Below are 25,413 nucleotides of genomic sequence, written 5' to 3' on the forward strand. Positions count from 1 at the left end.
GCTTGCCAATAACACTTCACTATTTCCACAAGCACTGCAGTGACACTGAACTACACTCAAACTGAACCGAAAACCAACTGAATTCCCCATCCTTATATAAGCTTGCAGTACTCTCGAAACTTCGAGTACACACTCGACTGGCAAAATTTATCAACTTGGAGACATCCAAAATATGCCAGAATTCTTATATTACATAACAGTGTAAATTATTTAGCACATTGACTTGAATTACATAATTAACAAGCAATCACATTAATAAAACATTATAAAGCAAAAGAACACAAAAATTAATGCATAACTTGTGAAACAACTAGCCTACGCTCACAAACAGCAGGCAACTGGCAACTCTGACTCGTACCCGAACCTACGGTAAAAATCGGGAAACGTCGAAAAACATCCCGGCTACCTAACAGGCAAATCTCGTTTCTTAACAATATATATTGGCAAGCTACTTTTCATGATGTCTCTATGTTTGCCAATAGCTTTCCATTCAACTGTACTGTAATGTGTCTTTTTCTTTCGCTGTCATGGTCTTTCATTGGTTTTAGTATTTTCGCCAAGCAATTGTATTCCTTGACTTTATCAAGAATTTCTTTGCTTTTTCTGATGGCACTTTTGGTGTATTTGGGTTAAACAGTAGTTTTACTCTGGTTCATCTTTGGCCCTGCTTTGAGGCTTTCTCTGTTTAGGCCATTTAACATTTCAGGCAAAGTCTCTGCTGATTCTGAGATTAGGACAATGTCATCTGCAAATCTTAAATATTTAAGTTTCTCCATATATGTTTATTCCATTGTTTTCCCATTCTAGCTTCCTGAAAATACTTTCCACGCATGATGAAAATAATTCTGCAAAAATTGTATCTCCTCAATGGCCAGTCTTCCCAGTCTTAAATCTTTATATACTTTAACTGAGGCAGTTCCTTCTTTTTATATGGTTTTAAGCAGTTTTACAATGTTCTTATTTAGGAAAGCCTTTTCGTAATTTATAAGAAACAAAGAAAGGAAGCACAACAGTTCATTATACCCTGTGGTATTCTCAGTTACCTGCTTTACTGTGTGTAGATGATAAGTAGTCGGTGCCCGTCTCAGAATCCTGCCTGCCCACTAGGTTGGTTTTCTTCATAATTTGTTGTTATTCTCTTCATAAGGACTTTAGTTAAGAGATTGTAAATAAGTGGAAATAAGCTAATGGGTCGATAGTAACTAAGACCTTTTTGTAAGAACGAAATAATGTAGAACTAGCACCAAGCCAGAATATGACTAAATGGCACTAAGGTAGAGGGAAGCTGCTAGATAGTTACTGTAAATGTTCAAGTGCTCGTGGGCCCTTCGCTCCTCTCACACTTGCTCCTGCGGAGGGCTCGCACGTTTATGTCCTGTTCTTGTGTAACGTTGTCACTTGGATTTTTTTGCAGCTAATCAATTGATCGTGTTATTTGGAGCTTCGGGAATGGAACCCAAGTTGTCCAAACGCAAGTCCGAAGTACACACAAAGACACACAGCTACTGCAAAAGTTTATTTTAGTTCTACCTCTGGGCAAAATATTCTACGGAAATCCTGTGCCGGGCTTCGGGAGTTGCGTTTTTTGGTCAAAATGTGATCGCTTTATAAATACAGTAAAAATTTTTCAATCGTGATGGTACCAAGTTTTTCACATCAGTGAATTTTTTGCGTATTTTGTGCCAATTTTGGAGCGATTTGAAAATGTAGTTTCGGCTGCCCAAAGTACACACACACACACACACACACACGCGGCTAGTGCTATAGTAGGCCTACAAGTGCGAGGGGCCCTTTGGGCCCCTCGCACTTGCTCCTGCAGAGGGGTCTCACGCTGTTATAATACATTTTAGTTATACCTGTGGGCAAAAAAATCTATGGAGATCCTATGCTGGGCACCTGGAGCAGCATTTTTTGGTCAAAAAGTGATCACTCATTAAATATAGTTAAAGTTTTTTAATCATGAGAGGACCAATTTTTTTCACATCAGCGAAGTTTTTGCGATATTTGTGCCAATTTTGGTGTGACTTGAATGTGTAGTTTCAGCTGGCCAAAACACACAGACACACACACACACACACACACACACACACACCGCTCGCTGGTGCAGTGGTAACGTTCCCGCTTGCCAACGGGTGGACGGGAGTTCGCGCCTCGCTCAGGTTGCGAAAAGTTTCACTGACAAAGTGGGTGGTTACTGTCCCCCTTGAGCAAGGGGACGGGTGTGTGCGTGTGTGAAGGTCACAGCCTTGCCCTTAGATCGGACTATATGAGCTCTCAGCTCCCTTCCGGGAGGGTAAAAAGCTGACAATCACGACCATCAAGTGATCCTGACCGACCCGGTGAATTACACACACACACACACACACACACACACACACACGCCTACTGCTATAGTGTATTAGATGATAAGAAGTGCAGTAAGAAAAGTGAAAATACTGGTAACAGAAACAGTTAATGTCACCTATGAAATCAGTAAGTTGTGTGGTCTGATGTAGTGAGAGAAGGAAGGGGAACTCTGCAAGACGTTGTTGGATTGTAGACGGGCAATCAAGAAAAAGATAATGGATAGTCATAGGGCAGTTTCAGTGTGAGTAGCTGGGTTGAGGATCATGACTCATCAAATGACCATGAGTCAGGCGAGTATGACCAAATTGAAGACGAGCAATGATTGTCTCCCATCGACGATTGGTGTGGATTGATGTTTGCCATGGAAGAACAGAGGGTTTAACATTATGAAGTTTGCTGTGAATCTGTTGGTCCCAGAGGATTGCCAACGATCAAGGCAGAGGCAGGTTAGATGAGGAAAACAATCAAAGGCCGGAATGGGGTAGAGGGAAGACCTAGAGAAGAGAGCAGCAGACCGTGCCAATGAGTCAGCCTGTTCATTACCTGTAATCCCAATATGGCTGGGAACCCAGCAGAGGCGAACCAATTTGTTTCTCACAGAAAGATGGAACAGCCACTCCTGAATTTGGGTGATTAGAGTATGAGAAGGAGGTGTGGTGTGTATGGATGTGAGAGCAATGAGAGTCGGAGAAGGAAACAGAGGTGGAAGAAGAGAACCTTGGAAGAAACTTCATTGCAAAAAGAATAGCATACTGTTCTGCAGTAAGGATACTTGCAATGGAGAGAAGTGTACTGGAGAAGGAGGGGGACGGGAATACGACAGCAAACTCAAAACCATGAGAAAATTTAGAGCCATCAGTAAAGAGATGCATGGCAGAAGAGTGACAGGACATATGTTTGAGAAAAAGGAAGCGAAAGGTATCTGTGGGAAGAAAAGACTTAGAATAAGGGAAAAAGAAGGACCGACCACCGCAGCAAACAGGAGCCAGGGTGGGAAGGAAACTGGATGTAGTGGAAGGATAGGAGGAAAGCTAAATTAATAGACTGAAGAAGGGTGGGGACATGAAGGGAAAAATGAAGGAGGAGATGGGAGACCGAGTGAAAAGAGCTTTGGAAAAGGCTAGGAGGGCGGAGTAACTTACTTGTAAGGAACTGATGGAGACGTATATAGGACATGAGAGTGAAAAGAGAATGACCATATGAAAGGGAGGAAATGCCAGATTCAACACAAAAAATTGTAGCAGGAGTCAAACGAGAAGCACCAACAGCTAAATGAAGTTTAAAATTATGAACAGAATCAAGCTATGGAAGAGTCTGAGTGGAGGCAGGAAAATAGACATGGCAACCATAATGGACTTTGGAAAGAATAAACACAGAGTGAAGATGAATAGATGTGACGATCAGCACCCCATGAAAGATATGACAACGTTTGCAGCAAACAAAGACGATGAAGAAAGAAGGCTTGAGGGAAGAGTCAAATGTGAGACCAAGAAGTGGCAGAGGATCGGTAGGAAAGAGGGATGTTATATAAGTACAAAGAAGGCTGTGGTATTGTTCACTAATGAGTAAACGTTACCACACAGGACTTCGAGGTAGTAAAACGAAAACCATGAGTAGTAGTCCATGTGGAGGCAGCATCGAAGGCAAACTGAAGAAGGGATTGGAGCCAAGGCAGATCTAAATCTGCAACGTAAATAGCTAAATCATCAACATACAGAGAGGCCGAAACAGAAGGGGATAGAGCAGAGACAATGCCATTTATACAATGGCTACAAGAAAAGGGTAGTACTATGGACGCAGCCTTGGGGGATACATTCATCCTGGGTTAAGGTACGGGAGAGGTGGTCTCTGACTCTGACATGGAAGGTTCAGAGGGAAAGAAAATATTGAAGAAAAACACCCATGTTACCATGCAGACCAAGGGAGCGAAGGCAACGAAGAATACAATACCTCCATGCCATATCATAGACGTTTTCTAAATTTTTAAAAAAGATGGCAATGACCAACTAGCGGAATTAAAAAAGCAGAGCAGATGTAATATCGAGATTAAGAAGAGAATCTAAGGTGCTGCATGCTTTGCGATACCCAAACTGTAAGGGGGAAAGAAGATTATGGGAATCAAGGTGCCACATGTGTTTAGTAATAACCATCAGTTCAAGCAGTTTACATAAACAGCTAGTCAGGGCTATAGGATGGTAATCTTGAAGATGGTGTCCAGGTTTACCAGCCTTAAGAAAGGATGATCGTTATACGCCAGTCAGACGGAAAGAAACCAGCCCAGAATTTATTATAAAGAGCCAAGGGAAAGGATGTGGCTGGTGGGGAGAGGTGTTTTAACATAGCGTAATGAACACCATTGAGTCCTTCATTTGTATTTTTACAGGAGTTAAGTGAAGACGATAATTCACGAAGAGAGAAGGGAGCATTAACCTGCTTTGTTCCAATATGGGTACCTTGCAACGTTTTGTCACGCTTAGTCCTAACCACGTACCCATACATTTAGCAACTGCGAGGTCCGTCATTTGTATATTTTTTTCAAATTTCGTGCTTCATTTTCAGTACGTATGCGCGGGACACCTTCCTCTACCTGCCGCCAGGCGGGGACACTGCCTTACCCTGCGTAACCCCCCGCCACATGGCATTGTCTCTGCAACTCACCTGTTAGTAGTAACCTGGCCAGTAAAGACATGTCACTCCAAGGTATGAAATTCAAGGCGAGAGTGATTCCCCAATCGATGATGATATGGAGGACAAAGATTATGTGGCGCGAGAGGAAGAAACAAGCAGAAGTAATGAGGAGGTAACATCGCCAAGGAAGGTGCGGTATGTTGATGTGTTCAGTGAGTGAAACAACACTTATATTGCCAATATTATTGTGTGAATACCAATATATTCTTGTACTACATATAAATTCTTAGAAAAAGAACAAATATCTACCTATTTTGAGTGGTTTGCAATAGTTACCACTACCATAGAAAACGCAATACCCGCAGTGCAGCCCCAGAGTACATGGTACCTGGTCTCATGTGGCGTGACATCACAGCAAGGAAGCATTGAGGGTAGTACTACTACCCTTTCCTGAACTTTTTCAGTGTCTCAGTAACACGGAGAGTAGGCCACCATGCTCTCCAATACAAGTTTCTCTAACTATCAAAACCAAACTACATGCACAGTAGCCTACACACTACACATTCTTTTCCCAAATAAAAGAAAAAAAAACATGCCAGCACAACACGTGGCCTCGGAGTCCCCGGGGGGAGGGGCATAAATGCCCCCACCTTCCGCCCCTCTCCCGGTGACGACTCGAGCTGCCTGGAACGACTGTCTGATTCTCTTCTTCATCATTTCTGCAACATTCGCGGCCTTTCTTCTAACTTTCGATCTGTTGAGCACCACCTCTTCTTCTCTAAACCTCACCTTCTTTTTCTAACTGAGACTCAGCTATCTGAGGCAACTGACAGCAGACCCTTTTCTGTATCCTCCTACTTTCTCTATACCCATTTCGAAGCCAATGATGACTGTTCTGTATATATAAGCAACGACTAATCTTGCTCTTGTGTTCCTGAACTCGAATCTACTGAATTTTCAACACACTGGCTTTGGCTTTCCTGTCATTCTCTAACTAAATATATCTGTGCTGTATACTTATCTCCTAATTCTACTGACTATCAGAAATTCTTTGACTATCTTACTTCTACGATGGAACACATTCTATCCATTTCTCCTTTATTCTAGGAGATTTCAATGTTCATCACCACCTTTGGCACTCCTCTCCTTTCACTGATCCACCTGGTGAACAAGCCTACACCTTTCCTATCGTTAATGACCTAGAGCAGCTTGTACAGCACCTGACCTGTATCCCTGACTGCCTTGGAGAGAGCTTCAACATACTTGACCTCTTCTTTACAACTAATCCTTCTGCTTACACTGTTAATCTTTTCTCTCCTTTGGGCTCCTCTGGTCACAACCTTATCACCTTAATCTGTCCTATCTCTCCAGTACGGACTGTGGACCCTCCAAAGAAATGTCGTCTGTGGTACTTTTGAGCTGCTGATTGGGAGGACCCCAGGCAGTACTTCTTTGATTTTCCATGGAATGATTATTGCTTTCATGACCGGGAGCCATCTGGGTGTGCCTTGCGCATTACAGAGGGTATTCTCTCAGGCATGGAAGCATACATTCCTTTCTCATTTCCTTTGACTAATGCAAGAAAGCCATGGTTTAATCACACTTGCTCTAATGCCGTCTACTACAAGGAGAGGGCCTTTAAACGGTACAAGAGCCAACCCACCCCTGAATCACATCTTTTATACGTTTCTGCCCGGAATCGTGCTGAGTCTGTTTTTCATTCTGCTAAATATAATTTCATTTGTACTAAATGCTCTCAACTCTCCAACTTGAATTCTTCCTGCTCCTTCTGGCACCTTGCCATAAACCTTTCTAACAACTTTAACTCATCATCCTTCCCTTCTGTTTTCTACTCTGAAGACTCTGTAGCTATTTCTTCTGCAGGGTTTTTTTTCAAGAATACTCCTCCAGTATCCCTGCTTGTCGTAAAAGGCGACTAAAAGGGTTGGCAAAAGGTTAGTGCTCCTTCCCGGAAAACAACTAACTAAAAATACAAACAATAAGCCTCGGACAAGGACTGATCAAACGATGATGACCAAGGACCGGACAAAGGACATGGTTATCGGAACGTGGAATGTAAGGGGAGCGAATGATGAGGTGAAAGAGAGATTGTCCAGGTGCTTGAGGGTGCGAAAGTGGATGTATGTGGAATAACTGAAACAAAATGGAGAGGAGAAAGTGTGAGAGAATGGGAGTATGGATGGGGTATATGTGCAGGAGTAGGTGAGAATGAGAGGCAAAGGAAGGAGTATGTATAGTTGTGAGTAAAAGATGGGAGAAGAGCATAAGACAGTATGGATCAGTTGGGTCAAGGATTGTGTGGGTAAAGTTGTAAGTTGGAATACAAATGTGGGCGATTATGTGTGTGTATGCGCCAATGCAAGATCGTGCTAGAAGAGTGAGGGAAGGGTTCTGGACAAATGTAGAAGTGTGCGTGGAAAAGTTTGGAAGGAATGAGAGAGTGTTTTTGATCAGTGATATGAATGGTAAAGTTGGGAATGAGAAGGTGGATGGAATAGTTGGTGAGTGGGGTGTGCCTGCTGAGATAGATGAGAATGGGAGTGTGTTAGTGGACATTTGTGCTGGGAGGGGGTTGGTGATAGCCAATACCCTCTTCAGGCATAAAGGTGGTGGGTGGTGGACTGAATGAAAGGAAGGCAATGATTGATTATGTGTGTGTGAATGAAAGGATGCGAAGATGTGTAATGGATGCAAGAGCTTATAGAGGTTGGGGGATTGGACTTTCTGACCACTACTTGGTGGTGGCCAGAATTAGGATTCAAGTAAGATGGAGGAATAGAAGAAGGGAAAGACGAGAGGAAGGAGTAGTTGCAAGGAGAGTGGAAAGGTTACAAGAGGATGAGAAAAAGGCAGAGTATAAGAGAGAAGTGGAGAAACGATTGGCCAAATATGAACTGGAGCAGATGGGAGACGTGGAAGGTGTTTGTAGGCTATTTACAGAAGAAATATGTGCAGCATGTGATGTGGTGTGTGGAAGGAACAGCGTGGTGGACTGAAGAGGTGAGACAGGCTGTGGCACAAAAAAAGAAAGCATACAATGAATGGATGAGATATAGGGGCGTGGAAGAAGATGAGAGGCGGAAGAGAGAGTTATATGTAGAAAGAAAGAGAGAGGTGAAAAGATTAGTAAGAGAGAGTAAGAAGAGAGTGGATGAGGAACTTGGAAGGAATTTCAGTGTAAAGTGGAGGGACTGTAAGAAAATGTTCTGGAAAGAGGTGAAAAGAGTAAGACAGGGTGGAAGTGAAGTTAGCAGGGGAGTGAAAGATAAAAATGGTAGATTACTAGTGGAGAAGGGAGAAAAAGTGAGCAAATGGAGAGAACACTTTAAGGAATTGTTGAACATAGAGGATGGAAGTAATGCGAGTATAAGTGGCTGGGGAATGTCTGAGAGAAGGAGGGAGGTGAGAAGACAGGAAGAAATCAGTAGGACAGAAGTTGTGGAAGCAATGAAGAAAGTTTAATCGGGGAAAGCCCCAGGAATTGATGGAGTGTGTGGTGAAATGCTGAAGCACGGGGGAGAGATAGTAGTAGAATGGATGTGGAAGATGTGCAGATTGGCCTGGGAGGAAGGTAGAGTCGCGGAGGATTGGAAGTCAGGTATAATTATTCCCTTGTGCAAAGGAAAAGGGGAAAAAGAAGTGTGTGGTAATCATAGAGGCATTTGTCTTCTTAGTATAATAGAAAAAGTGTATGGTAGGATACTTATTCACAGAGTTAGAGAAAGAACAGAGAAATTAGTTGGAAAAGAACAGGGAGGCTTTAGGAAGGGAAGAGGTTCTGTAGATCAGATATTCATTCTTAGATCTTTAGTGGAAAAGTTTCTAGAGAAGGGAAAGAAGTTGTATTCGCCTTTCATGGATTTGGAGAAAGCATATGACAGGGTGGATAGGCAAGGATTGTGGAAAGTGTTAAGAATATATGGAGTAGATGGGAAGTTGTTGAATGCTGTGAAGAGTATGTACGATGGTGCTAAGGCTGCAGTGCGTGTGGATGGTGAACTAAGTGAATTTTTCTCTTTGAAAGTTGGGTTGAAACAGAGATGTGTCATGTCTCCATGGTTGTTCAATCTGTACATGGATGGGGTAATAAAAGAGGTACAAGGTAGGGTAGTGGATGTTGGAGTGGCCCTGGTGAGAGAGGGTAATGTTTGGAAACTCCATGTACTGTTGTTTGCAGATGATACTCTGTTGTTGAGCGAAGACGAAGGGGAGCTGCAAGGCTTGGTTGATGAGTTTGGGAGAGTGTGTAAGAAACGGAATCTAAAGGTGAATGTAGGGAAGAATAAAGTGATGGCCTTTTAGAGAGGTGAAGTCAGTGAATGTACAGCGAGGTTGGATGGTAAGGAATTGGAAAATGTGAGTACGTTTAAGTACTTGGGTAGTGTGATGAGTAAGGATGGAGGTTTGGAGGGTGAAGTGCTTGAAAGGGTACAGCAGGGAAGAAAGGTTGCTGGTTCTTTGAAAGGAGTGATAAGAAACAGGGAAGTGAGCATGGAAGTGAAAAAGTTACTGCATGACAGTATTGTGACACCAACTCTAATGTATGGAAGTGAAGCTTGGACGTTGTTGGAAGGACACAAGTCAAGAGTGAGAGCAGTGGAAATGAGTTATTTAAGAGGAGCCTGTGGAGTCACATGGAGAGACAGGCTGACGAATGAGGATATAAAGGAGCGTTGTGGTGTGGATGTGGATGTGATAGAAAGCGTTATGGGGAACACACTGAGGTGGTTTGTCCATGTGGAGAGGATTAAGGGTGAAAGACTGACGAAGAGAGTGTATGTGAGTGAGGTGGAGGGGGGAAGAGGGAGGGGGAGGCCGAGGATGAGATGGAGGGATGGGGGTGGAGAGGTATATGAGAGAGGGGGGTGTGAGTTGGGAGCAGGGCAGTGAAATGGCGGGGGACACGGCGACTTGGAGGCGATTTGTTTGTGGCCACCCCAAACAGGATTGAGGCGTCTGGCAATAGATAGATAGAAAGATAAAGCAGACCTCTTCGTTCAGACTTTCTCCTCCAATTCCACCTTAGACGATTTCGGTGCTGCTCCTCCATCACTTCCCCCCCTCATGGCTGACATTAAAATTTCTTCAGCTGATGTATGTTCTCCCATCACAGGCCTCTGTACTAATAAGGCATATGGGCCTGATGGAGTCCTCCCTGTTATTCTCAAGAACTGTGCTTCTGTGCTTACACTTTGCCTAGGCAAACTCTTTCGTTTTTGTCTATCAACTTGTACCTTTCCTTCTTGCTGGAAGTTTGCTCTCATTCAGCCAGTCCCAAAGAAAGGTGACCATTCCTAACCCTCTAACTATCTTTCAATTGCTTTAACATCCTGTATCTCAAAAGTTTTTGAGTTAATTCTTTTTAGAAAAATTTTAAAGCATTTGTACTATCACAAACTTCTTTCTGATCATCAGTATGGGCTCCGTCAGGGACGCTCGACTGGTGATCTTCTCACCTACCTTTCAGAATCCTGGTCATCCACCTTCCGGGACTTAGGCAAAAGCTTTGCCACTGGACTTGACATCTCTAAGGCTTTCGATCGAGTCTGGCATAAATCTTTAATTTCCAAACTGCCCTCTTACGGTTTCTATCCATCTATTTGTGCCTTAATCTCTAGCTTCCTTTCTGATCGTTCTATAACCGCTTTTGTAGACGTCCATCGTTCTTCTCCTCAATCTATCAACAGTGGTGTTCCTCAGGGCTCTGTTCTACCACCAATTCTCTTCCTTTTATTCATCAATGACCTTCTAAGCTGTACATCTAACCCTATCCACTCATACACTGATGACTCCACCCTTCACCTTTTCATTCGGTTCCCGAATCCCGCAACGTCCATCTCAGCAATTACTTCAGCAAACGAGGGATTAGGCTATGGCACACCTAATATCTGACTTTGCTCGTATCCCTGACTGGGGTAAAAATAATCTGGTTGTTTTTAATGCATCAAAGACTCAGTGTTTACACCTATCAACCCGACAAAAACTTCCACAGATATACCCACTAACGTTTAATAATATTCAGCTTAATCCTGCATCATCCTTGAACATGCTTGGGGTTTCATTTACTCGGGACTTATCTTGGAAAGATCATATTAAATCTCTTGTAAAATCTGCTTCCAAGAGATTAGGTGTGCTAAGCTGACTCCATTCCTTCTTTACCCCTGCACAATTGTTGGCTTTATACAGGAGTTTTATCCGCCCTTGTGTGGAGTGCATCTCTCATGTGTAGGGAGGCTCCCCACATACAGCTCTTCTCAATAGGGTGGATTCAAAGGCTTTTCGTCTCATTAACTCTCCTCCTCTTACTGACTCTACAACCTCTGTCTCTTCGCCGCACTGTTGCATCTTTGTCTCTTATGTATTGCTACTTCAATGTTCGCAGCTCCTCTGAACTGTCTGCGTGCATTCCTCCACCTCTATGATGGGCGCATAACACCCTTCTAGCAGCAAACTCTCATCCCTTGTCTGTTCAACTCTCTAATGCAAGAGTTAACCGTTACTCTTAGTCCCTCGTTTATGCAACAGGTCAGCTCTGGAACTGTCTCTCTCTGTCTGTATTTTCTGCTTCCTATGATCTCCAGTCTTTCAAATGCAGTGTGTCCAGGCATCTCGAAATGATCGGATCTTGAATTTATCTCTCTCTTGTATTTTGTTTTTCCCTTGGAACGAACAATAATAGCGGGCCCACGGCCTATGGTTCCTTCTTCCTCACACAAAAAAAAAAAAAAAAAAAAAAGTAGGGGTCAGTCCAGGCACTTCAGGTGCAGAGTATACATTAGTGAAAGCTCCTTTTTCTTTGGACCAACTAACAAACTGTGTGACATCTTTTAATGCAAAATGCCCAATACTTGTGCAGTCTTTTTCTGCCACTCTGTTTATGTAAAAAGAGGAAATTACTACTATAGCCAGTACAGTATTGTAGTTATAATTTATTATTATTATTATTATTATTATTATTATTATTATTGTTATTACTACTACTACTACTCTTACTATAGCTATTATTGTAGTTATTATTCATTGGGTTATTATTATTATTATTATTATTATTATTATATCTATTTACCAAGGCTGCTTCCCCAAGGAAAGGGAGGTAGCTAAGACAGGACGACACAATCCCAATTTACTCATCCATTCAAACACATTCAGTTGCATCTTAGCCCCAGAGGGGAGAAGGGACAGATCCTCACTGTACCACACCGCACGAAGATCAGCTGCGCAGTGCAATAAGTGACATCTGCAGCAGGGCCCGACAGCAGAGCTGGTTTACCCCTGCCACATCATAATAGACCCATCCCCTTACCCGCACCTGACTTTTATTTTTTTTTTTATGCGAGGAAGAAGGAACCAAAGGCCATGAGCCCACAGTAACAGTTCCCTCCAAGAGAAAAACAAAATACAATAGAGAGCCAAATTCAAGATCCGATCATTTTGAGATGCCTGGACACACTGCGTTTGAAAGACTGGAGATCATAGGCAGCAGGAAATACAGATAGAGGGAGACAGTTCCAGAGCTGACCTGTTGCATAAATGAAAGACTGGGAGTAACGGTTAACTCTTGCATTAGAGAGTTGGACAGAAAAGGGATGAGAGTTTGCTGCAAGACGGGTGCTACGTGCCCGTCGTAGAGGTGGAGGAATGCAAGCAGACAGTTCAGAGGAGCAGTGACCATTAAAGTAGCGATACAAAAGAGATAAAGATGCAACAGTGCGGCGAAGAGACAGAGGTTGAAGGGAGTCAGTAAGAGGAGGAGAGTTAATGAGACGAAAAGCCTTTGACTCCACCCTATTGAGAAGAGCCGTATGTGGGGAGCCTCCCCACACATGAGAGTTGTACTCCACACAGGGGCGGATAAAACCTTTGTATAGAGTCAACAATTGTGCAGGGGTAAAGAAAGAGCGGAGTCGGCTTAGCACACCCAATCTCTTGGAAGCAGATTTTACAAGAGATGTAATATGATCTTTCCAAGATAAGTCCCGAGTAAATGAAACCCCAAGCATGTTCAAGGATGATGCAGGATTAAGCTGAATATTATTAAACATTAATGGGTATACCTGTGGAAGATTTTGTCGGGTTAATAGGTGTAAGAACTGAGTCTTAGATGCATTAAAGACAACCATATTATTTTTACCCCAGTCAGAGATACGAGCTAAGTCAGACATTAGGTGCGCCATAGCCTCATCCCTTGTTTCTTGAAGTAACTATTGAGATGGGCGTTGCGGGAACCGAATGGAAAAGTGAAGGGTGGAGTCATCAGCGTTTAAGTGGAAAGGGTTAGATGTACAGCTTAGAAGATCATTGATGAATAAAAGGAAGAGAGTTGGTGATAGGACAGAGCCCTGAGGAACACCACTGTTGATAGATCTAGGAGAAGAACGATGGCCGTCTACAACAGCGGCTATAGAACGACCAGAAAGGAAGCTAGCGATGAAGGCACAGATAGAAGGATAGAAACCGTAGGAGGGCAGTTTGGAAATTAAAGATTTATGCCAGACTCAATCGAAAGCCTTTGAGATGTCAAGTGCAATGGCAAAGCTTTCGCCAAAGTCCCGAAAGGAGGATGACCAGGAGTCTGAAAGGTAGGTGAGAAGATCGCCAGTGGAGCGTCCCTGACGGAAGCCATACTGATGATCAGAAAGAAGGTTGTGATAGGAAAGATGCCTTAAAATTTTTCTATTAAGAATTGACTCGAAAATTTTTGAAATACAGGACGTTAAAGCAATTGGACGATAGTTGGAAGGTTGGGAGTGGTCACCCTTCTTTGGGACTGGCTGAATGAGAGCAAACTTCCAGCAAGAAGGAAAGGTACAAGTTGACAGACAAAGGCGAAAGAGTTTGCCTAGGCAGGGTGTAAGCACAGAAGCACAGTTCTTGAGAACAACAGGAGGGACCCCATCAGGCCCATATGCCTTGTTAGTACTGAGGCCAGTGATGGCAGAAAATACATCAGCTGAAGAAATTTTAATGTCAGCCATGAGGAAGTCAGAGGGGGAAAGTGATGGAGGAACAGCACCAGAATCGTCTAAGGTGGAACTGGAGGAGAAAGTCTGTGCAAAGAGATCTGCTTTATCAGTAGAAGAAATAGCTACAGAACCATCAGAGTAGAAAAGAGGAGGGAAGGATGATGAGGTAAAGTTGTTAGAAAGATTTTTGGCAAGGTGCCAGAAGGAGCGGGAAGAATTCGAGTTGGAGAGTTGAGAGCATTTAGTATGGATGAAATTATTTTTAGTAGAGCGAAGAACAGACTTAGCACGATTCTGGGCAGAAACGTAAAGATGATGTGATTCAGGGGTGGGTTGGCTCCGGTACCTTTTGTAGGCCTTCTCCTTGTTGTGGACAGGATTAGAACAAGCCTGATTAAACCAAGGCTTTCTTTCGTTAGTCAAAGGATATGAGAAAGGAATGTATGCTTCCATGCCCGAGAGAATAACCTCCGTAATACGCAAGGCACACTCAGATGGCTCACGGCCATGTAAGCAATAATCATTCCAGGGAAAATCAAAGAAGTACAGCCTGAGGGCCTCCCAGTCCTCGGCTCCAAAATGCCACAGACGACGTTTCCCTGGAGGGTCCACAGGCCGTACCGGAGTGATAGGGCAGGTTAAGGTAATAAGGTTGTGATCAGAGGAGCCCAACGGAAAGAAAAGATTAACAGAGTAAGCAGAAGGATTAGTTGTGAGGAAGAGGTCAAGTATGTTGGAGCTCTCTCCAAGGCGGTCAGGGATACAGGTAGGGTGCTGTACAAGCTGCTCTAGGGCATTAACCCGCCCCGTCCCGACCACTTTTTGACCACTGGTACCCCCCAATCCCGACCATTTTTCGACCATTTTTTTTTTTTTTGCTAGAACTTTCGCTTTTGGTCAGAAACAATGGTCAGTGGCAAAGAAATTGGTCCCCGGGGTCCATAATTACCCTAACCAGGTATGCCTTGGTCCCACCTGGCCCCGTGTTCTCCATAGGCGGTCTGAGCCTCTAACGTTTTCTATGGTATTATAAGTCTGGGAAACCAATGAAAGTAAGTAGATATGTATTTATTACAAACATAAAAACATGTGATAAAAGAGTAAATTGGATTTTATACAAAAATAGAGCTGAAATAAGCATTGTACCATCGTGCGAAACGAGCAAAATCGGGCAGACTGGTCACGATGAATCGCTAACATTCGAAAATCATGATACATATCATTTTTTTTACTTACATAATACTTCTACAATAACATTATACCATTTTCATTTTATTGAACTGTTTTTACGTATTCACAGGCCTTTTGATAACATTTAGCGTAATGTTAGCGCTTATTTACGTAGTGAGTGAACTCGCTGTGACTGTTGTTTCAACTCGTATTGTGTTTTTTCTACTTACATAATACTTTCCTAATAACATTATACACTTTTCAACTTTATAGAACTGTTTTGAGATAATTTCAGGCCTTACGTAAATATTTAGCGTAATAATAGCGCATAATAACACACACAGTGAAGTCGCTATGACTACTATTTCAACTTACAACCTGTTTTTGTACTTATATAATAATTCTCCACTAACATTGCACATGTTTACACTTGATATAATTGATATCACATAATTTCAGACCTTACGATTCAACTGAGTGTCATATTAGCGCGTACTTACACAGTGAGTGTTATCGCGATATCATTTGTTTCATCTTACACTAGTATTCAACTTATAAATTACCTTACTACTAACATTACAACAAATTCCACTTTATATAATTCCTATCACATACTTACTGACCAGAATGTTCTACTGAGCGTAATATTTTCGCAGATTTACACAGTGGGTGTACTCGTGACATCAATTATTACAACTTACACTATTTTTCAACTTATACGTTTTATTCATGCTAACATTACACCCGTTTCCACTTTATACTCTTGCTATCACATATTTACTGACCAGAGTGTTATACTGAGTGTCATATTTTCGCAGATTTATACAGTGGGTGTAGTTTTCATATCACTTCGTTCAACTTACACTGTTTCTCAACTTATTACTTTCCTGCAAATATTACACCCGTTTCAAGTTTATATAAGACTTGGCACATACTGACTGGCCTTACCATTATACTGAGCATCATATCGCTATCCCACACAGTTTCAGTAGTGTAGGAAGTTATGGTACTCTCTGAAACATGGCTGAAGGCACAACGCAACATTGGTGGTGGTGGGGGAGGTGGAGAGCGGCGCCTTTCATCACTCGCACTTCTCTTCCCTCTCCCTTTTCCTTTACCCTTTCCCTTCCCTTTCCTCCCTTTCCCCACATCCTGGGGCTGTGTGGAGGAAATTTGGGAATATTGTATGGCAAAAGACATGCTGGGGAGTGGCTCCACCTCCTCTCCCCTAGGCCTACGTGCACCACGTGCTCGTGCTGCCTCCCTCACACCACTTCCCTTTCACCCCGCACTCCCACCACACCACTTTCGCCTTCCCCAGACAAAACACTAGGCCATACTTTATTTGCCTTCTCGCCCCACCTTCTGATCCTCGGGCTGAGATTTTTTCCTTCCCCAACCACGAGGCAACATCACGTCCTAAGCCGACGTCATCATCATCGTCCTCATCCTTGTCCTCATCAGAATCTCTCTCTAGGGGATGGAGAGAGGTCCATGCAGGTGTTTTGGGTGCAGGCTGGCCTTCCCTTGCCTTACGATACGTGACATACCACTTTTTCCGGGGCGAAGGGACCTCCTCATCACTGCTTGTTATTTCCTCCTCAGGCTGCACATAATCTCGATCCACCACATCATCATCAAGTGGAGAATCACTATCTCTAGTGAAGGCATCCAGGGCGGATTGTATTTCGTCGTCTGAGAGACCTTTATGCGCTATGTCTGACCTGGGTCACTGCTAATAGGTGAGTGACCGAGACAAGGGCGAGAGCAGGTCACGCGGGGTCTGGGACGCTGCCCGCCTGGGGGCAGGTAGGGGAGGCTTGGGTACGTGGGCGAATCGAAAATCTCGCGTGAATTTTGAAAATTGTGGATATTATGAACCTTGCAATTGCAGGACGTTGATGTACGTCAACGGGATTGGCAGTGACATAACGTGAGGACGTGGAAGTACGTCGACGGGACGCCGCGGGTTAAGGATAGAAAAGATGTAGGCTTGTTCACAAGGTGGATCCGTGAAAGGAGAGGAGAGCCAAAGGTGGTGGTGAACATTGAAATCTCCAAGAATGGAGATTTCAGAGAAAGGAGAAATGGACAGAATGTGTTCCATCGTAGAAGTAAGATAGTCAAAGAATTTTTGATAGTCAGTAGAATTAGGGGATAAGTAATCAGCACAGATATATTTAGTCAGAGAATGACAGGAAAGCCGAAGCCAGAGTGTGGAGAATTCAGAAGAATCAAGTTCAGGAACACGAGAGCAAGATAAGTTGTTGCATATATATACACAATAGCCACCTTTGGCTTTGAAATGAGTATAGAGAAAGTAGGAGGATACAGAAAAGGGTTTGCTGTCGGTTGCCTCAGACAGCTGAGTCTCCTTTAGAAAAAGAAGGTGAGGTTTAGAGGAGGAGAGGTGGTGCTCAACAGAGCAAAAGTTAGATGAAAGGCCGCGAATGTTGCAGAAATGAAGAAGAAGAGAGTCAGACAGTGGTTCCAGGCACCTCAAGTCATCACCGGGAGAGGGGCAGATGGCGGGGGCATTTATGGTCCCCCCCCCTGGGGACTCCGAGGCTTGATTAATCGACGCCATTTTTGGTAATTTTGAATAAGAAGTGTAGTGTGTACTGTGCATGTCGTTTGGGGAAGATAGTTAGAGAAATTTGTACAGGAGAGCATGCTGGCCTACTCTCTGTGTAACTGAGACACTGAAAAAGTTCAGCAAAGGGAGATGGTCAGGAACTAGTCCTGAGGGCTGATGAAACGGGAGCTCCAGCACTCCCTGTCATCAGCTTTCCATTCACCTCGGGAGTACTGCCCTGCTCGACTGGTGCTACAGTCTACTCCAGAAATTAGACTGATTAGCTGATCAGACCAAATGCGGGAGAATATCCCCCCAGGGCTGCGTCAACATTTATTCATTCACAATTTCTCTCCATTTATTTCTGTCATGCAGAGCGACTCTTCCTTGCTCAACTGACATCCCTTTCGCATCCAACACTCTCTTCACACTGTCCATCCATCCTATTTGTGGTCTCCTTCTCAGCCTTACACCTCTCACATCAGATCTAGTTATCTTTTTCACCAATTGCTCATTATCCATTCTCTCCATATACTCAGACCATTGCAAAACCCTCTGCTCAACTCGATCAGCCATCTCCCGATCAACTCCAGTTCTCCTTTGCACTTCACCATTTCTCACTCAATCCATACATGTCGCTCCACACATACTCCTCAGACACCTCACCTCCATTACATTCAAACCTTTCCTCTCTGCTACACCCATATTCCATGTATCAGCCCCATATAATGCAGATGGTACCACAACACCCTCATACAGCCTTCTCTTTACATCCCGTCTAAGCGAACAACATCTAAACACTTTTTTCATTCCTCCCAGCACCTTTCCTACTTCATTCATTCTAAACTTCACTTCTGCATCTATTCTTCCACCTACAGCAACATATGTCTCTGAATACTTAAAACACTCTACCTCCTCAAGCAACTCACCATTCAAAACTATATTCATCCTCCTGCCATTTACAGACCTCATACACTTCATCATTTTACTCTTATTCTCAAATTCTTTCAATTTCCTCCTTTCACACACCCTTCCAAATTCCTCTACCAACTGTCTCAATCTCTCCTCTGAATCAGCCACCAGTGCAGTATCATCTGCAAACAGCAGCTGCTTCAGATTCCACTCTCTACCATCAGCATTTGCCAGACTCAGACCTTCACCTAAAACTCTTGCATTCACCTACTTTACAACACCATCCATATAAATATTAAACAACCAAGGCGGCATCACACATCCCTGCCGCAGCCCCACTCTCACGGGAAACCAATCACTCACAGTATTTCCCACTCTTACACACGCCCTACTATTTACATACAAACTTTTCACCCATTTTAGTAACATACCATCTAGTCCATACAATCTTAAAACAGTCCACAAAGCCTCCCTATCTATTCTATCATACGCTTTCTCTAAATCCATGAATGCCCAAAACACATCCTTGCCTTTCGCTAAATGCTTTTCAAACTCTTGTCTCATAGCATACACCTGATCCACGCATCCCCTCCCTCTCCTAAAGCCACACTGCTCATCACCAATCACTCCCTCTGTACCCTCTCTAACTCTCTTAATTAACACTCTACCATACACCTTACCTACAACACTCAAAAGACTTATACCTCTAAAGCTAGTACATTCATACTTATCACCCTTGCCTTTATATAATGGGACCACACAAGCACTTGCCCAGTCAATTGGCACCATACCTTTCACAAAGCACACATTCAACAATCTTACTAACCAGTCAACAATAGTCACTCCACCATCCTTCAGGCATTCCACAGCACACCCATCCATACTTGCAGCTTTCCCTGTTTTGATCTTCTTTACTGCCTCCTGTACTTCCCCCTTCGTGATCAAAGAATCATTCAACTCTCCCAACACATTTATTCCTTGCACCCTTCCATCTGCGACAATCTCAGCCACCCTTTCCTCCTCATACATTTAACAATCTTTCAAAATACTCTGCCCATCTCTTCCTTACTGCATCCACATCAATTAACATCCTTCCATCCTCTGCTTTCACTCGCTCTTCCTTCCCAGACTCTCCCTTTCGCACCCTTTTCACCTCCTTCCAAAACATTTTCTTATTCTGTTGAAAATTCTCAGTCAACTGCCTACCCCACCTCTAGTCTACTGCCACTTTAGCATCATGCACAGCCCTTCTCGCCCTATTCCTCTTTTCCTTATATCTCTCATATGACACCTCATCCTTCCTCTGCAGCCACACTTCATATGCACGTCTCTTCTCAGCCACGGCCATACCTACTTCCTCGCACCACCATTCACTTCCTTTTCTTACACCACCACCCACATGTCTCACACCACACACCTCTTCTGCATGCCCCACCACAGCACTCTTAAACAACTGCCATTCCTCCTCCACGCTGCCATTTTCCTGATCTTTCAATGCGTTCCACTTATCTTTCAATTTCTCCTGATACTCTTATCATTTTCTCTCTTTTATCCAACTCACTCACTTTCAAAGCCCCCCTGCCATACCTGACTCTCTTAGCTCTCACCCATCTCTTACCTACTCTTAACTTTCCCTCCACCAGGTAGCAGTCAGACATACCTCCACCCTCCCCTTTCAGAACTCTAACATCCAACAATCTTCCTATTACATTCCTGGACACAACCACATAGTCCATCAATGCTCTATCAACAACCCTTCCACCCTCCTGTCTCACCCATGTACAGTATACTTATAAATATCTTTCTTCTCAAACAGGGTCTTTCCAATCACAATCTCACGCTCAAAGCACATCCCTATCATTTGTTTCCCATTTTCATTTCTTCCAGGTGCACCATGCATACCAGCTACACCTTCAACTGCTACATTTCCCACTCTAGCATTCAGATCTCCTATCATTACCACATTCACATTCGCTCCAAAACTCTGCAGGCACTCATCAACATCATTCCAGAAAGACTCCCTCTCTTCTTCATCCCTTTCACTACCAGGCCCATATGCACTCACAAAGACCCACACTCACATTCAAATTTCGCTTTCACCCTCCTTCCATTCAATCACACACTGCTGTACTTCCGGACTCACTAACAAGGCCACACATTCTCTTGCCTTCCCTCTATCAACGCCTGACAATCTTCCATTCACACTTCCAAACATAGACTCATCCTTACCTTTCATCTTCGTTCACTCAGAGCTAACACATCCAACTTTCTTCTCACAAACATTCTCCCAATCTCCTCCCTTTTAGCCTCAATCGTACGACATCGACGCACATTCATAGATCCAATCATCAGGATACGGGGATAACTCAGTCCCCCTCCCTTTCTCTGGCCTGTCTCTTTTTAGGAACTAAAAACCAGAGGAGGGGATCCTTAGTCCCCTCACCCCGCCCCTTTTAGTTGCCTTTTACGACACACAAGGAATACGGTGGCAGTATTTTTCCTAACACAACCTGGCCGCAGAGTAGTAGTACCACCCCATAGTGCGGCCAGATTGTGTCCTCCCTGCCACAGGGGCGGGTGGATTAGATGCATTCGTGATATGCATTTCAATTTGAGAGAGAGAGAGAGAGAGAGAGAGAGGAAGGATAAGTAAATTTTGGCCTTGACCTCAGCACTAATCCTTACGCTGTTGCCAACATAATGTTCCTACTCAAATAATGTGTTAGTTTTGGTCCAGTTAAAATGAACTGGCGGATATGCATTTTAAGTTATGCTCTTTTCTTATGTTCTTAACACAGAGAATTTGAAGAACTTTAAAGGCAGATTACATACATACACATTCACTAAATAATATACTTAACTGGCACCTGTTGTCAGTGATTCATTGTTTCTTTTCCTTCCCCACACCCTCTCTCTTTTTGTTCTGATCCTTCTCTTCTCCACATAATCCAGTAAATACAGAGAGAGAGAGAGATGCAGTGACATCTGGACACACTTAACCCGCGGCATCCCGTTGACGTTCTTTAACGTCCACACGTTTTGTCACTGCCAATCCTGTCGACGTACATAAACGCGAAAAAATTGCAAGGTCCCTAATTTGCACAATTTTCAATTTTCGCGAGTCATTTTTGGTACGTATACACGTGACACCTTCCTCAACAAGATGCCAGGCAGGGACAATGCCTTACCCAGCATAACCTCCTCCCCCCCCTGCATGCCATTGTCTCAGCAATTCACCTGTTATCAGTGACCTGGCTAGTATAGCCATGTCATGCCACGGTACGAAATTCAGGGCCAGAGTGATTCCCCAATCAATGACAATGTGGAGGACAAACTTTACATAGCATTAGAGGAAGAAACAGAAATGATGATCAGGTAATGTGGCAAAAAAAGATCAGGTATTAGTGAGTGAAACAATGCTTATAATGCCTATATTACTGCTTGAAAACCAATATACTCTTGTACTACATATAAATTCGTACCAAGTAAATAAATAAATACCGTTTATGAGTGGTGTGAAATAGTTATCCTCCCATAGAACTCGTTTTCTTTGGTGCCAGCCTGACAGAAAACCCAATAAGGTAAGGAGGTACTCCTACCTGTAATGAGTATTTTAACCCTCAGGTGAGCGATTTTTCTATGAATTTTCGATGTTTCTCACCAAAAGCGAAGGTTTTAGCCAAAACAAATTTTTTCCTAAGATGGTCGGGATTGGGGGGTCAGTGGTGGAAAAGTGGTCGGGATGGGGCAAGTTAAGGCCACGAGAGAGAGAGAGAGAGATAGATGCGGTGGCATCTGGACACGTTTAAGGCCATGAGAGAGAGAGAAATCTGGACCACCCGAATCCTACCTGATACGTCACCCCAAGCCTTCCCCAAGCCCCATCTACCTGCTTACACGGGCTGGTTCTCTAACTTTTCTTCTCTGGGGCCTGGGCCTTGGGTAGTTGTAGCTGAGAATAGATGGAGGGAGGAGGGGAGGGGATTTTATGTTGTGTCCGAACACCAAAACATTTTTGGTTTCCTGGTCATGGCATCAGCAAGGCATGGATACTTTCTTTGGATCCTGAGTATACCTTGCATACAGTATGTTCGGGATAAATCATTCATTTGTACAAATCATGTTTCTTTAGATCCCAAACAATTTTTTTGTTTTACATTAGTCTCCCTACTACAGGCACAACAGTTTTCTCATTAAGATAGGAAGTAAATAAACTGCTTAATGCAGTTTACCCACAGGTTTCATTAAGATTCACCTTTACAAATTCATATACTATTGGATCCTTTTTTAGGTATAAGGATTGAATCACAGAAGCTTTATGCTTTAACATTGGGTAAAAGTTTAATCGGTCCTACTGTAATGCGGAATATACTGGGAGTTCTTTTCGAGCCCTGAATATTAGGATGTTCAAACACAAAGGCGTGACATATAGAACCATTTTGCCACCATCAAACCCTCCCTTCTCGAAAATGAGGGAACATTCATTACTTTCAGATCATAGTTTTGATCTGGATGATTTAGAGGTTTTAATGACAAATAACGTTAAAACTAGTCTTACAACAGCGGAAACATTGTTTACATACGACTTAAAGCCTTCACTGAATACCTATGACTCTTAAATCATTTACCCACTGACTCATAGTGATTCGATTCAGCATTTTCATACTGCTCAACCAAGTTTACTTTTTCATTGACATTTGTGTACTAAAAAGATCGACATTTTTACGTCCAGAGTATTGACCTGACCATGCCGGTTCCTTCAGTAGACTGATAACACCCTTACAGTCGCATTACTGATACTGACTATATGAAGGTGTTGGCATGTCCCTAGTTATGGTGCTCCGTTTCAAAGCTACTTTGAAGACAGGAAATAGGTACACTGCATTTTTGCGTACGGGAGCATCCCTGGGATCCACTGACTGTTCGGTAGTCACTTGCTAACGATTTTCGAAAAGAAGGCGCTCAACTCTCGTGGAATATACCCAAGGTCCCGTATGTGGTATTTTGGTACTTCTGTAGAAAAGAAGCAGTGACGTCAAGCATATTATTCTTTCCAATATGCTACACACTTTCCAGTAGTGTCAGATACAGGGGATATGCCTTTCCCCTTGCGGCCTGTTACATTAATTTGGCCTTTAAACCTAGGACGACAGGTGTTCCCTTGTGACAAGTAAAATAGACTGTAATAAGGCAAGGTAATTAGAAAATTAAGTAATTTTTCAGTCGTTATAAGGAGCCAAGGTGTCGGTTAGGCCAAGGATGTGAGAGAATCGAGATCATTATGTTAGTATGTGAATGAAACAGTTAACCTTCTCTTATACAGATGCAAAGGAAAGTCTCACTACTTTGGACACAATGGTTACCCATAAATTTGACAGCGAAAGGACCTCGTGGACAGAGATGGTTTTTGCCAAATTAACGCAGGACTTCGGCAGAGGCTTTGCAAATCTCAATCATTTGTCAAAAAGCTCATTCACCACCAACCAAGCTGTCCTGAAATGAAAGATAGTAAAATCAGCCAGGGTGTTTTGTGGTTTCTTGATTAGATGGTCCCATCCTAGCCTAGGTTCAGTCTTAAGAGGTAGCTGATGGTTTATGGTTAATGTAATACAAAAGAGAAAAAATGCATTTCCAACGACCCTACATAAGTCTATTAATACCAAATCGGTTCACTTTCCGTCAGTGCGCAGGGAGGCGTGGCTTGTGTGACGTCAGCTGGATTAAGTACCAGAAAATGTATAAAAGGGCAGACTCAAATTAAACATTAATGATAAGGGAAAATGAAGAAGGGGAAGAAGTGCAGACTCGTTTAACCCTATAATATAGCAGTAGGTTCCTTCACACCCCTACACCTTCCCTCACACATTTCAGTCCCTTCCCTCACTTCAGACTGAAAATGTGTCATGGTCTGATGAGTGGAGCAAACATACTGTACACTCACTATCATGGTCAGGAGTCAACTGAGCACTGGGGTTTCATGCCAGAGCCAGTTGACGTCACTCCGATGCTCCGACCCCTGCCCTAGCTTGGAGCTGTTTTGGAAGGAAGTGATCCAACTTGGGATTAGTAGACTTAGGACTCTACAGTGTGAAGGATTATGTCTACCGTAACTTAGGGCTGTAGATCTCGATTCCAGAAGTAGTAGTTGTACCACCAGCAGCATCAGCAGTAGTAGTAGCAGTGTAACAATGTCTGTTCCTTTATGTTACCATTTTATTTATTATTACTTTCGACATAATTAGGATGTAAAAAAGTGTCATGTATGATGCTAGTAGAATTTGATTTCAGTTTAATAACATTCTTTATTTGCATAATCCTTCCAAGTCTTCTGTTTTACTGCAGTGATTCTGAATATATGTTTACATGTCCCATAAATGTTAGACAATTAAATGACAGCGCTATCACATTTAGGGAATTTGTCCCTACATTGGAACTTTTCAGTACATTTAGTGACAAATTTAGGGATTTTGTATTTTTAGGGATTTTTTGGTGATTTTTGGTCATATTTAGTGATTATTTGGGGATTTTTGCTTATTACAGTATGTGTTATAATTGACATAGAATGCCCTCAGTAATGGGTGAAAAGGGTAAATAGCTTGTAAATATTGCCAAAATAGTATTTTCTTTGTGGTCAGCTGTTTGTGAACATTACTCTATTTTGGAAGTTTTAATTGGTCAGACGTATTACAGTTTCAACCAATTACGAGCTAGCATTTCAAGTTTGTTTATAGGCCGCCATGTTGCAAGCTTTTTCATACACGCTGAGTAAGTACTGAAAAATTATTTGAGTTTTTAGCC

This window comes from Coenobita brevimanus, chromosome 8, assembly GCF_032717465.1.
Source record: "Coenobita brevimanus isolate Jiangsu-jjx chromosome 8, ASM3271746v2, whole genome shotgun sequence".
In the NCBI taxonomy this organism is placed as follows: Eukaryota; Metazoa; Arthropoda; class Malacostraca; order Decapoda; family Coenobitidae; genus Coenobita; species Coenobita brevimanus.